This window comes from Akebia trifoliata, chromosome 1, assembly GCF_017979445.1.
Source record: "Akebia trifoliata isolate Shusen 1 chromosome 1, ASM1797944v1, whole genome shotgun sequence".
Classification (NCBI taxonomy): domain Eukaryota; kingdom Viridiplantae; phylum Streptophyta; class Magnoliopsida; order Ranunculales; family Lardizabalaceae; genus Akebia; species Akebia trifoliata.
Genome location: NC_141375.1, coordinates 29,074,514 through 29,089,277, shown reverse-complemented (window position 1 = coordinate 29,089,277; position 14,764 = coordinate 29,074,514). Strand labels below are relative to the sequence as shown.

Sequence of the window (14,764 nt, the reverse complement as noted above, 5' to 3'; positions counted from 1 at the left end):
GAAGATGCTCTTACTTAAAAGAAGTGAAGAAAGGTTGAAATTTTCAAAGTCGTTTTTAGCTTGCACACATTGTGTAGGTCATTAAATGAATAATGATGTGTCTTCAGTGTTTTCCGTTTCAAGACAGAAACGTTGACCTTGGGTCTTTTTCTTACCGCGCGCGTTGTCACTTGTTGTAGGAAAACAAGTAAAAAAAAGCACTACGATGACGGTGGACCCCACCAATGTAAAATATTGTTAATGGGCTTAGGTAATGGGCCAGACAAAGTTCTGTACCCACTTTGTCTTGAAATCCAAGTCATAGCCCAATAGTAGGTACAATTCAGTACCAACCAACCTACAAATATCGGATGCATACTTGATAAGATGAATAATTATTTTTTAATTAAGGAAGAGAGCCGTTATTGCCACACCAACTTTTACTAATGCCACACAAAATCCTATCCAAATCACCAAAGAATTGCATGCAATTGCTGTGGCATTAGTAAAAGTTGATGTGGCAATAATAACTCTCTAAAAAAGCTAACTTGTAATTCCTCACATTTACTTGACACCAACCATGAATTCTGCAATAAAATCAAATTTCTGAAAAAAAAAAAATTTATGATGTGGTGAAATTGAGAATGACTAGGAAATGTAAATAGATATCTATGTAAAGAAATATTAAAGACTTCACATTTTCCTTAGATTCTGATTTTTATTTAATGTATATTTATTTCTTGTATTAACATTTAATTAGATTATTAACGTTCTTGTGAATAAAATGATTACTTAGAACCGAACTGAAATACGTCTTCATTATTATTGGGGTACTCAAAGGAGACTTGATTCTTATTAGATTACTAAAATGATTACTCATAATCAAATAAATTTTTTTATTTAAATCTATAATGATAGATCCAAAATTGATTAATTGATTTTTGATTCATCAAATAATTGGTTACCCATCGACAACCTTAATTAGGTATAACTAAGGTTAAAGATAATATATTGTGGAACCCAATGTAGACAAGACCATTATTTAATAATTTATAACTTTAAAAAGAATTTTTATGATAAAATAAAACAAATCGCCTTTATAAATCACACGGTGAGGATAAAGATTCCTTAAGATAGAGAGTCGATTACATATTTAATACATCTCTAAGGGGATCTTCTGGAATTTAAATATTGTCACCTTTTTCTCTCATTTTAATGGTTATGAGCAAGAGCAAGAAAATGCTCATTTAATGAAATTCTATTGTATTAGGGTCTGTTGAAATTTAAATATTGTCAATTTGGCCCAACAATGCTCACCTTTTCTCTCATTATAATGATTACGAGCTAGAGAATGGCCATTTAATGAAACTCCATTGTATTATTAGGGTATGTTGGAATTTAAGTATTGTCAATTTAGGCCAATAATGCTCACCTTTTCTCTCATTATATAATGATTATGAGCAAGAACCTGCCCATTTAATGCAACTCCATTATATTGTTTCAAATAAGTATTTAAGATTCCAATTACAGTAATTGTTTACCTTTGGGTGATATAAACATACCCCTCCATGTCTTCTCTAAGAGATTAACATAAAAATGTCTCAAAGGCCGTTATCTTTCACTTTAAAATATCCTTGGGTTTTCTTCGAGAAATCAATCATATTTAATATCGTCATCCTTAGGGTAAACTAATTGAATCTCGTCTTCTACGTCTTGTGGAAAGGTTTAGTTGTATTTTAAAATATTAATTAAAAGGATTTTGAAAATTACATAGTAAAAAAAAAAAATACTTTTGTATTTTTTAAAATCTAACAACGTGATTATACAGTCATGGGTTGCAATTTTTTTGGGGTTTTTAAAAATAAAAATAAAATACCAAAACAACCCCAATCTTGTTAAATTTAAATATAAAAGTGGGGGAATCTATAGGTACTCGAATTTTGGTGTTGAATCACCTCTGCTCTTCTTCTTATCATTATAATAACAAAGTTTTTTTTTTTTTTTTTTTTTTTGATTTGGGTCCAAGAGCCATTAAGCATCCCTAGGCCATTGCCTTTGAGCTAAGGTGGACCCTTATACTTTGGATGTCCTTTTCACTCTTAGGGCATAAAATTGGTCAGATTTTATTCGAAATATGAGTGATCCAAATCTGAATTTAACGATTTTAGACTCTTGAGGTAGACCCGAATAAAAATGAGGTCAAATATGAATTGATGACTCTTGGTCTTAGTTTGATTTGGATCCATTCCTACACCCACTTAGAGTTGGATAATGTATTTTTTTGAAAAGTATATTTTATATTTTTCAAAAAAAAAAATTTCTACTACTTTAATATAACATGAATTCTTATGAAATAAAAGAATTATAATAGGCTTAGATCAGGTTAGATTCGGATCCAAATTTAATGAAAGCAAAATTGATTAGATAAAATTTTAGCTAATAGGATCCAAGTCAAATTCAAATATGGATTCGAATTCAAATAAGTTTTTTTTATTTGGATATGGATGTACTTAGATCCGAAATGAACCTGACCCATTTTAAGCCCTGTTCAATCGTCTCCCTCTTTTTTATTTATTTATTTATTTTTATGATATTATTAAAAGGGGACAATTCATGGGACATATGTAAAACACAATGTAATAATAATAAATTTTCAAAATATGAGTTAAAAGTTTTGGATTGAACTATTTTTTTTATGAGGATGGTGAGAAGATTATCTTTATAAAAAAAATCAATCAATCCGAAACTTCTAATCCCATAAAAAATGATTTAGAATTTGGATTGTCCATTTTTTACCAATAATTTATAAATCACTTTTGATATAGTTACAAGTTTTAGATTGAGCTGATTTTTTGTGAGAATGATATTCTCATCATATAGACCATCTTCACAAAAAAATCAGCTCAGTCATAAACCTCTAACCCATATTTTGAAAAACCATTGTTTTTTACATATGTCCGGTGGTCCGCCCCTTATTAAAATATATAATCTTTGTTAACATTGTGAATCCGACTCTGAAGCCGTGCTGCTTCAAAAGTTTGGAGGAATCCTTTTCATAACAAGACACGTGGTACATTTTAATTTTTTTTTTAATATTAACATTGGCGTTATCTTTGGAAATACCACGTGTAATCCAAAGAGGACGGGTTGTACCGAAATTTTGAAGCGGGATGGTCATGTGGTCATATTAAAGGGTTTTCAACTTTTCATTCCTCTAATCGACTTTGAATTACACTTTCCAGGCCACGTAATTGGTTACTAATCACTAATTAGAATGGCTGCTCCGCTTATGGAGCAAACTAATTTTTTTTTTAAAATTAATTCTGTCTCCTGTCGAGACCTTCAATGGTGGTAGAAAGAACATGAAGAACAAAGACCATTATCTCATTCTTGCAGATACTCATCTTCGATCTAACATCGTTCCAGGTACTCCCAACTCATCCAATTTTAACAACTATTCTTTATTCTCTCCAGAAAATTTCCCAAAAGTGTCTCACTTTTATCATCAGATAGTAAATGAGACCTAGATTTTTTCAGATTGTGATATACAGATTGAAGTGTATTATTGGAATTCTAGGTAAGAAATTACATGAAAATTCGATTTCTCATCAAAATAAAATAGATGTAAATCCTACCATCTTGCTCTCTCATAATTTTTCTATAACTCAAACGTCAAAACCATTTGCTTGAACAAAAAAGTTCCTTGGAAAAACTTTTTCCAGGTACAAATATTCTTACTTGAAATTTGTTTACATTTCGATTTTATCCTCTTGTTTGGTTCTCTTCTTTCATGAAAAATCTAGTATTTATGACTGTTTACTTTGTTGAATATCACCACAAGAGAATAAATAAATTCTGAATAAATTGTAATCTAATTCTTGTTTAGAATTAGGGATCCGGAAAAAATAAATCTTTGCCTTTTCTCATATGTTGATTTTTGGATTATTTTACAAATTAACAAACGAGTTCAAAAATGTTTTTTTGGGATGCTTCTTTTCCTATTTATGATTTTTTTCTTTAAAAAAAATGAACCCATAGGAAGTAATTTTTCTTTTGGATATTTATTTCTCTATTTGCTGATTTTTTTAGCAATATTATACAAAGATTCGTGTAATAATAAATTAAATGGATGGATTAAGAAACACATGTTATTCCATTTTTTTGAATAATGGGGTCGTAATATGCGTTTTTATTTTTAAAATCCTAGAATTTGATTAACTTATGAAATTATTAATTATGTTACAGTTACGTGGGGCGATGGCGTATTAGACTCCATGAAAGCTCAAAATAGTTGAAGATGAATGACTAACAATGATATAGTAGGAGTGTTCAAGTTCATGAGCGGGTCATGGCAATCCAATAACAACGCTACTATTTAAACCTATTTATAATATTATCACACTCTCCATCGAAGCTATTGATGGCATTCCTAGGATTGATTTTGTTATACGTGTTGCTAATGTATTTTTATTTCATTGGATCAAATGGAGATGAAGAGCTCTCTAAGGAATTAGTATTGAGACCATTACCTGATCTCAAGGTCCTTTGCTCATTTCCATTTTGAAAGCAGAGCTCCTTCAACGAAGATCTATGGCTGCCATCATCATCTCTTCCATAAGGCTATTTATAAGTTGGTATGCTTGCACGAAGACTCATCAATCTACTTTTTCGAAAAGTTGGATTTTTTTTTTTTTTTTTAATATTTTGTTTTGAATATTTGGCTTTTGTCTCTTAGTTGTGCTTGATTTTTGTGATTGGAAATGAGGCTCTGAAGGACTTGGGCAGTACTCGTGATTGTTGGGACTCCCTATGCTACGTAGTCATTGGCTCTACTTGGACCGGTGGGTAGCATTGTGAGGATGGCACAACTCGATCAGAAGATCTCCCTAATGCAAGAGTGAAGGTATTCTAGTCATTTTTAATGCATTTTGCTTAGATGGAGAGTTTTTAGCTCAGTACATTCCTCTCAACTTATACTGATAACTAAACCACCCAATCTCCAAAACCATTTATCTGAACAACTAGTCTTTTTTTTTTTTTTTTGCCTTCATTCATTTTGTTACTTTATATATGATGACCCTTTTGTTAAAATTTTATGTTGCCTTTTTATTTATTTATAGAATAAACGTTGCATTTAGGATTTATATAAAAAAGAGGAAGAAGAAGAGAAAGACGTAGAATATAGTTAAGGGATTATTGGAAATAATGTAGTTTCTTTAGTCGCTTATTTTAATTCTATGTAAGGGCATTTATATCTATTCACATTTTAGGTTATATATATCAAGCTCTCATTAATGAGACTTGAGAATCACTTTCTCAAATTCTTCTTGGTATCAGAGGTATAGAGGACGTCCCAAATTCTCTTTGAGTTCTTCTCTTCGATTCATCTTGGGACCTTGAATCCATTCTCTTCTCCTCTTTCTTCTTCTCCTTCATTCCCAACATCTCTGGATCTTGAGACTTAATAACCTAGACGAAGCTTCGTTAAAAGGTCTTCCCCTTCGGGGGTTTATTTTATTTTCCTAATTCATACTTCTTTATCGCATGTTGTGATATGATTCTTTTCTTAGTTTCTTCACATGCTGCAATTCTACGCTCTGTATTTTTTTGCTCTTTGATAGGGTCCTTCTTTTTCTACCCTTACTATCCTATAGAATTTTTTGGGGACCTACAACAGCCACAGGGTGCTATAAAGATTGGTGTGGCTGTTGGGATACATGAGAGTGGCATTTTGGACTTGCGGCGACAGCTGATTACTGTTTGTGTATCCTACAATAATAGTAACAATAGTGTATTTTGGTTCCCTGGACCTGCAACAACAACAAAAGTGTTGTGTGGGTGCCCTACGACAGCAATAATAACAATAGACTTCTTTTTTGGACCTGCGACAACAACAGATTGCTATTTTTGTGATCTACGACAGTAGTAGTAATAGAAATTTGGTTTTCTAGACCTGCAACAACAACAGAAGTGTTGTGTGTGTGCCCTACGATAGTAGTAGCAATAACATATTTGTTAGACCTGCGACAACAACATGTTATTCTATTTGTGATCTACGACGGCAGTAGCTCGCTGTGCAGGTGCCTGCGACAGGAACTAGGGGCTACGTGAAGCCTTGTGATCGCAGCCAACCTATTTGGGTGACCTACGATGGTAACTAACTATTTTTCTAACCCACGACAACATAATACAGCAATAAGAAAGCTTTTTTTTTTTTTTCTTGTGTCTGGGACAATAGTGACCTCCTTTCAAACCAAAGTTTAGATCACTTTATTTGTAGAAAACCAATGACATGGCATCAAGAAACCAAGGACTCCAACATCAGTCTTGGAGCAAACCTCTTAGCCCAACGCATTACTAGTACCCTATTAGATGGTTGGAACTTTCAGTCTTGGTCTCGGTCAGTTAGACTTTATTAAGTCATTTCTTACTGATCCAAAAATTGAACGATGAGAAATTGACAACTGCACTATCCTTGGATGGATTTTTACCTCCATGGAGCAGCGCATCTACACCATGTTCATATATCATGAGACAGTCTCTTCGTTGTGGTCAGCTCTCACTTAAACATATGCGCATGCTCGAAATGATTCGATGATCTACAAACTTTATTGAGACATTGCCTGGGCTACCCAAGGGACTCAAAGTGTAGCTGATTACTTTGCATTCCTTCAGTCTCGTTTGGAGGAGCTCTCTCACTATGAGTCTATGTCTGAGTTGTCTGTAGAGGCAGCTAGGTATGTGGTTACGCGGATTACTAGACATCAGACATTCCAGTTTCTCATGGATTTACTTTCAGAGTTCAGGGCATTTCGAACACAAATCCTTTACACCACACCTTTACCCTCTTTATTCAAGATATTTGCGATCATTGATAGTGATTAGTGTTGTCGTCGTATAGTTCCCTTTCAGACTTAGGTCCCTGGGATTATCTCTGCTCCAGCTATAGATCAGATGGCTCAAGTAGTCAATTTGAGATTTTCTGACTGTCATCCTCAGGGATTTGATAGTCGAGGTCGTGGAGGCCGTGACCGTGATAGAGGAAGTGGCCTTATTTGTAGCTATTGTGGGAAGATTGGCCATGAAAAGTCCTACTACTTTCAGTTTTATCTCTATTTGTTGCGATCTTCTTTGGGACAATCTGCTCCCTGTACTGCAACTATGGAGTCATCATCAGTTCCTCCTACTTTATTCTTGCTTCCCTTGGTACTATTGATTTATAAACAATTTCAGACTCAGCTTGCTGCTCTTGTATGGGATCGGATTCATGTTCATACTCACTCAACCTCGACTGTGGTATTAGTTACCACGCCCCCAGGTACATCTTCTGCATTCCATGTTATTCAGTTTGACTCTACTCCTCTGACTTGGGTAACTGATTTTGGTGCCTCTGATTATATGACTAGTGAGTCTGGCCATTTTACTTCTTCTATTTTTCCTGTTACCCATAAGGAGGTTCGTCTTGTTTATGGGTCCCTTAATCCTATCTACAACAAGGGTACCATCCCCTTATCTTCAAGTTTTTCTCTTGACTCTGTGCTTTATGTTCCTAATCTATCTATTAACTTTTTGTTTGTAAGTAGTATTATCAAATCTCTAAACTGCTTCGTAACCTTTTTTCCTACTTACCGTATTTTTCAGAACCTGACTTCGAGGAGGATTTTTGGCAAGGGGTTTGAGAGATGGGTTGTACCTATTTGGATCCCAACCTACTGTTGTTTCTACTTCCGTGCTTCCACTCTTTGAGAGCCATATTTTTTCTTCTCAAACTTTAGATTTTTGACATGTTCACTTAGGACATGTCAATTTTCGGCACTTATATTTTTTATTTCCTACTTTAACAACTTCCTGTAGTGGACACAAATTTCAGTGCTCTATCTGTGAGATTTCTAAATGCACATGTACCTCTTATATTCCTCACATGCATCGATTTTATAAATTATTTGATTTAGTTCATTCTGATATGTGTCTTCCCCTTATTACTGCTTTTAATGGTCATAGATATTATGTTATATTTATTGATGACTATTTTCATTGTACTTGGGTTTACTTGATGTGTTTTCGTTTTGAGGTGCTCTACATTTTTGTTAATTGATTTAAACCCAATACAACATCACAGTTAATTCTCTTAGGTCTGATAACGGAGGGGAATACATTTCTGATGGGATTCGATCCCACCTTCATGAGTGTGGTATACTTCATGAGTTGACTTGTCCCTATACTTTTGAACAGAATCGGGTGACAAAATGCAAGAGTCGTCACCTCATGAACATTGTCTATTGTTTTCTTCGAGGTATGCATGTTTCCAAGTTATATTGGAATCTGGTAGTCCTCACTGTGGTCTTTCTCCTTAATCGCGTTCCGAGTCGCACTTTAGGGGGACAAGTGTCTTTTCATGTTCTTCGACTTGATAGCACTCTCTTCATCATTATACTAGTCTTTGGATGTATTTGTTATGTTCAGGATAGGACTCCTCATCAAACGAAATTAGATGACGTCATTCGTTGTGTTTTCTTGAGTTACTCATCTATATCAAAGGGGTATCGTAGTTATGATCCTCTTTCTCATCGTGTAATTCATTCTTTGAATGTTATATTTTTTGAAAATGTTCATTTTTTTTCGTACTACATCATCGTTGCAAGATCCTTCTTCTATAGTGCTACTCTCTCTAGTTTTCTCTCCACCTTCATCTCCTTTGCAGGATTCATCTTCATCTTTGCCGCCACTTAAGGTCTATTCTCATCGTCCTTACCTGTCTCCGGACTTACCAACCTCCTCCTTGGACTCAGGTATACCCTCTTCTACTCTTACACCTATTCCTTCTATTTATGACTCTCACTTACCTATTGCACTTCACAAAGGTAAGTTAGGGTGTGTTACTAATCATCCTATTGCCTAGTTTATTTCCTATCAGAGTTTTTTTCCTTCTTATCAAGCCTACCTTGTTGCTATTAATTCAATTTACTGTGTGTCTTTGTATAGATTATGTTGCATGAAGCAGCTGTTGAATTTTCTTTGTTTCCTAAAAGATTCTTAAATGGATAACTTGCTGACAGCGTAGAAAAGCAAACTAGGCTCTGTAAACCAATGACATATACATAGAAATGTTATATGCCACATTCTTTTCTATTGGGAGAATTTATGTTTACAGTATAAATATATAATAAGCCTTACCCCAAGCATCTGGAGTCGACTGCTCTTAGACTATAAGACGACATTCCAAAAATATCCGATCTTGACTAATCTTCCTTCCTTTCTATTCCTCTATCTGGCAGAATATTTTATTACCAGTAAGGTCCACAAACTCAGGTTTTATCTTCGTTTAATTTATTTCCATGTCTTTGATTATAACAAAGACTGCTAATGGAAAATGCTGGAAAGTAAGCTTTCTTTAAATGGCCCTGACATTTAATGTTTGCTGAGCAATTTACTTTCCTGTTCCTTTGTTGTTGTTTATTTGGATGAGTGAAAGAAAATAGATATCCTTGTTTCTCTGCTAGTAGATGCTCAGAAACTCCAAATTGATTCAGGAATTGGTCTTTTGTTCTTCAAATTTGAAACTTATTTGAATCAACTTAAATGGATGATATTTCAAAAACTTGGTTGATTCTGAATTTTGCTTAGTGGAACTTATCATCAGTTATTTCTTTTTCTTTTTAAAAGTTCTATATGTAAAATCTGAGGTTTTGAACAATGTTGGGATTCCAGTTGACCTTAGCCAATTCCTTGTGTCATCTCGATCACTTAGTGAGAATGAGAGGCTTGGTTCAATTTGAAGGTTCTAATTTTCTTTTCTTTTTTCTATTTTTTTATTTTTAAATTGATTTGTTAAATACTGTCTTTCTATCATTTTACAGAATGTTCTAACAGTTCTTAGAGAGTTCTTGAGAACCAATTTTTTTTGCGTGGAATTCAGAGGCCCCTATCATGTGCATCATAGCTGCAATCTACTATTGCTCAGCTTTTTGGTGGCAGGCATGCAGGTGGTCTACTATCTGATAGTTCCCCCTTAGAAGAGGGCTCACGTGCCAAAAATTTTTGCAACCTAATGATTCTTACCATTTGATCTATAACACTTCATAGGTAATTGGATAAAATAATGTGAACCATTAAAAAAAATTGACGAATCGATGCTATGTTGCAACTATATGGGTCAGGTGTCAGACTTTGACACGGGTGTGGAGTGTTTGCTACGGCAGAAGCCCCCAAAAAATCAATATGTGGAGTTGACAGTATATTTTAGGTTGGATATTATTTGACATATCATACTGTCATACATTCATACTTATTAAACAAGATAAATAAACACATTTATGTAATTCATTTTCTTTGGTAACGGAGAATTTAAGTAAAGAAAAGGTAGAACTCAAAATATCGGGTGAATGTTGCAAATAGGGAGAGAGAATTAAAAAAAATCCATGGAGAGTCAAAATACAACATGTGTTCGACATAGGTATTTTTCTCTTTTAGAAGAATCCATGTGACATGGATGAGCCGGTTGAGAACATCCCATCTGTTTGATGCTTTCGATTGATCTACTTTGAGTGTTCCATAAAATGTATGCCTCCCTGATAATGTTTTTTTTATTGGTAAGTTGGACTTGAACCCACGACCTCAAAGTTTTTTTGCAATGTGTCAAACCAACTGAGCTATGGGTCTAAGCCCATGCCTCCCCGATTATATGCTACATGTTAACCTAGTTACATTGTACAACACAAAGACTGTTGATTCCCTTGCTTAAGTTGATGTTTTCTTCGTTAGTTACTGCTTGTATCTCTTTGTTTCGGTGCGTAGGTTGTTGATACTCTACTTGCAGTTGCCACGAGGGCCAGTCCACTTCGTCTGCTCCTGTCCACCAAGCTAAGATGAAGACCACAATAACCTCCCAAATCACCACCATTGTTATCTCCCTTATTAGGTCCTAAACTAATTGTGAAAGTCATATTAGTTACTGGGATTGCTGTTGGTTGGCATTATTATTTTGGTTGACTGTCAGAGCTTGACCATAAGGTATGTCTCTTGTACAATTTATGCTTAGATAGAGTCAAAATTTAGTAATTCATGAACACAATTATTTTGTTATTAAACAATGTACATCAAACTTCAATCAAATTCTGTCTGATTTGAGTTATTTATGTTACTGTTGAGATTCATTATTCTGATGAAGTATTATATATTTATTTATCTTCCATAGTTATTTGAGTAAATGGATTAAAAAGGGGGAAACCCCCAAGAGAGATAAAAGACATATACAAGTACCAAAATCATCTTACCTTTTTCATTGAAAGCCAAAACTACTAACGGTATTATTAGGAAAGAAAAGTATTGGAAGATGTTAACGTCCCAAAAACTCACTAAACAAGAAATCATCAAAAAAGACTCCCTAAATTCTACAAAACACCTTGCAAAAAAAAAATCATTATAATAGTGATAACCTCCTAGAAGAAATGCTCACTTAAAAAATTCTACCTTTCATCTCCTTCCAGATGGCGCAACATACGACAAAAGGAGTTAGATTTCGAAAGAACCCCTCTGTTGGTAAATGCTTTGGGATCACCGACATTTGAATAATAGAAGCACAAAACTAGGGAAACACCACGAGAATTTATATTTTCAAATAAAACAAACAATAAAAAGCTATCAAGGGTCATATATACAAGTTCTTCCACCTAAATACAAATATTATTAGAGAAGGAGTGGCTTACATTGGTACAAAAGAACATTAATATTAAAGGCTACCTTTTCGATGTTTTGCTACTTACCCACAAAAAACACGACCATACCTCTCTTTCTGAAAGCTCCAAAAGCCAGGCTATAAAAGTAAGGACCATTTAACTTACCCGTTGGAGGGAAAACTGTTAAATCTCCAACAAACTAAAAGGCTCACCACACTTCTAGGCATGTTCGAAGACATACTAAAGATAGAAAAGGAATATACTCCACACTTTTTCTCTTCTCCAAATCTATAATGAAGAAGCAAGTGATCAACTGTTACCCTTTTCAGATTTGCACGACACTAAACTATATACATCCAAATGAAGAAAGCAACTTTTGAGGGAGTTTGAGCTCCTACACACTAGAAGTTGGAGATTGTTGAAGAACATATAAAAATCTAACAGAAAATCATCTATTATGATCTCAACACCATACTCACTTATCTTTAATGGCTAAAGAGACGTGATTATCTTCACATCATACCAGATTTTTTTTTTTTTTTAAATAATCCTCTAAGTAGGTGCTCCATCCCACTACAAGAGACTAGATTTTTGTCTATTTTAGCACCACATATGGTCAATATATGCGACAATTCCACGTTGGGTGCAAGATCATTCTCAATCATGCTCTTCTATTGGATTTTTTTGAAAACAAAATTGTATGATTATTAGTAGACAATTTTTTAGCAATCCAAGGAAAAAGCCAATAAAAGGTAATTTGATTGGGGTGGTGGTCCAATTTAATGGAAATTGCATATATACATTCAACATACATGAGGGACCAGAGACACCTGGCTGTGGGTTGGGCTTTGTTTACTTTATAGCGCCTACGTGGAGAGTAGTGGATGGCCTTTTTTTTTCTAATTTTTTCTTCTTTTGTTGATGTAGACCATCCTCTTCAAAATAAAAGATAAAAAATTTGTTTAGAAAAAAGGTTAGGAAGAAGAAGAAGTAAAAGCATCCTGGACATTGGACAACTTTAGGTGGCTAAAATGTGTCTCAATCAGATGATTCTTTCCATGGTTTTAAAATTCAACTTGAATGTCCATTGAGTCGAGTTTTCAAAAATATATTAGTTTTATAAATATTAAGAATATCATTTTCAACCTTTAAAAATATTAAGAAACTCCACAAAATAACTGGGTCAATTTTTTTACCCAACTTGGTGCATTTTCCAGTCGACTTGTTGATCTGCCAAGTTGAATCATCAATTAAGTTCCATCGAGTTTGGACCTATGTCACCTTAAAGTCCAATTGAGTTGAGCTGATTTTTGAGTCAAATATATGAGTTTTAAAACTGTGATTCTATCCATTTGAAACAACATGTAGAGTACAGATGTGGAAAGTTCGAACCCAACAAAGCCCATAAAAGACAATCTCAGTTCACTTTATAGTCTTGAATGGTCCTTAATTTTTAGTGGCAAAAAAAAAAAAAAAAAAAAAAATTGCAATGAGAACCTGTGATCATGTTGTGTTTGTTTCATTAGTATTCTGTTGGAAGCTAGTCATGTTAAATAATGATGGTGATTGATTGGAGATCCTTTCTTGTTTGGATGCATAGGACACATTCTCCTCCACTGGGATGCAGTCCAAATTACATGCAACAGGAATCACAGGTATCTTAAACTTTTTTTTTTTTTTTGAAATCAGTAGTCCGTGATGGTGTACCCCTACCCTTCTAAAGGTAATGATGCACTTGGATTTGATGGCCAACAATGAAGCTACCTTATCATGTATGTCGTTCCTGTTTTGGGAAAAACGATATCAGCTTACCATATATGAATAGTTTGTTACGATTGTATGTACTCTGTACTTTAGTGTATAATTGTACATTTACCATTTATTTGCACGTTTCTCATGTACATTCACCAGTAATAAAAAGCCTATTGACTGTGTTGATGCTCACATACTGTTATTTTACTTTTCCTGATTGTTTCTTCATCAACATTTAAGTTAGTTTAATGATTTTGTAACTCAACTCTGACAGACTAACTCAAAAACTCACTGATGTGGCATGTTCAGAACCGTAGTTTTTTTTTCTCAGGATACACAACCGCAGTCCCCATAAAACATGATTCTTGCACATGCCACGTCAGTGAGTTTTTGAGTTATTATGTCAGAGTTGAGTTATCAAATCAACTCTCTTTAAGATATTATATGAATCTCTTATTTGTGTATAAACCCCCTCTGGCATACTCCCCCATACTCTCCAGGTGTGGCATGTGCTAGAACCATATATATTTTCCTTGGGATACTCAACTGCGCATATTTATGGAGACGTCCAATTGTGATTTTCTGACTCCTCCCCCACCCTCACCCTCACCCTCTCCCTCTCCCTCTCCCTCTCCCTCTAACACACTCCCCCATACTCTCCTGACGTGCATGTGTTAGAACCATAGATTTCCTCGGGATATATAACTCAGAAAATCATACTCTTTTTTTAATTATGGTAGGGTACTCTCACACCCTTTTGGGTAGGGTTTAAAATGGGTCGGGTTATATGCATATATCCATATCTAGATTTTTTATTTATTAATTATTATTATCTAGATTTGCACCCGAATCTGAACATTTTTGCTTTCAGTAAACCCAAATCAGGATCCGATCTGATTGAATTAATTAATTCAGGTTGAGCTGGTCGGATAATTTCAACTGATTTTAAGGAAAATTCTTAAAAGTGGGGTCAAAAGATAATTTAAACTCAAGACCTCTCCATTTTTTAAAAGAGGCATTGACCAGTACACCCAACACTTGATGGTTGATGAAAGATAATTTGAAAAATATAATATTAATAATATATCATTTGGATATAGGTGGATAGAGGGATGGATTCATATTCTACTTGGATCAAAGGACGTCAACCTATATCCAACCCATATTTTAAGTTGGATATGTTTGAAGAAACTAAATCCGATAAAATCTGACCCCTTTTAAACCCTACTTTTAGGGTGGGAATTGATGGAACTAGTCACTGCGGTCACATGATCCGACTCTTATTACCTTTCTCTTTGATCCTTTTTTTAATTTTTAATTTTAGGGATCTATGATTAACTGTTTCCAGGATTTACGTT

General features: G+C 34.2%; 1 long non-coding RNA gene across 3 annotated transcripts; it reads left to right on the top strand.

The window, feature by feature from the left end:
* The first annotated feature begins 3,243 nt into the window (after positions 1-3,243).
* On the top strand, positions 3,244-13,921 carry LOC147411532 (uncharacterized). Of its 3 annotated transcripts, XR_015180328.1 has the most exons (6): positions 3,244-3,405; positions 4,225-4,613; positions 4,715-4,882; positions 10,774-10,989; positions 13,255-13,491; positions 13,907-13,921. It is a non-coding gene; the product is annotated as an uncharacterized LOC147411532 (long non-coding RNA). The 3 variants fall into 3 exon arrangements; XR_015180330.1 differs by lacking the exon at positions 13,907-13,921 and having other exon boundaries at positions 4,745-4,882; positions 13,255-13,598; XR_015180327.1 differs by lacking the exon at positions 13,907-13,921 and having other exon boundaries at positions 13,255-13,598.
* Positions 13,922-14,764: the final 843 nt, after the last annotated feature.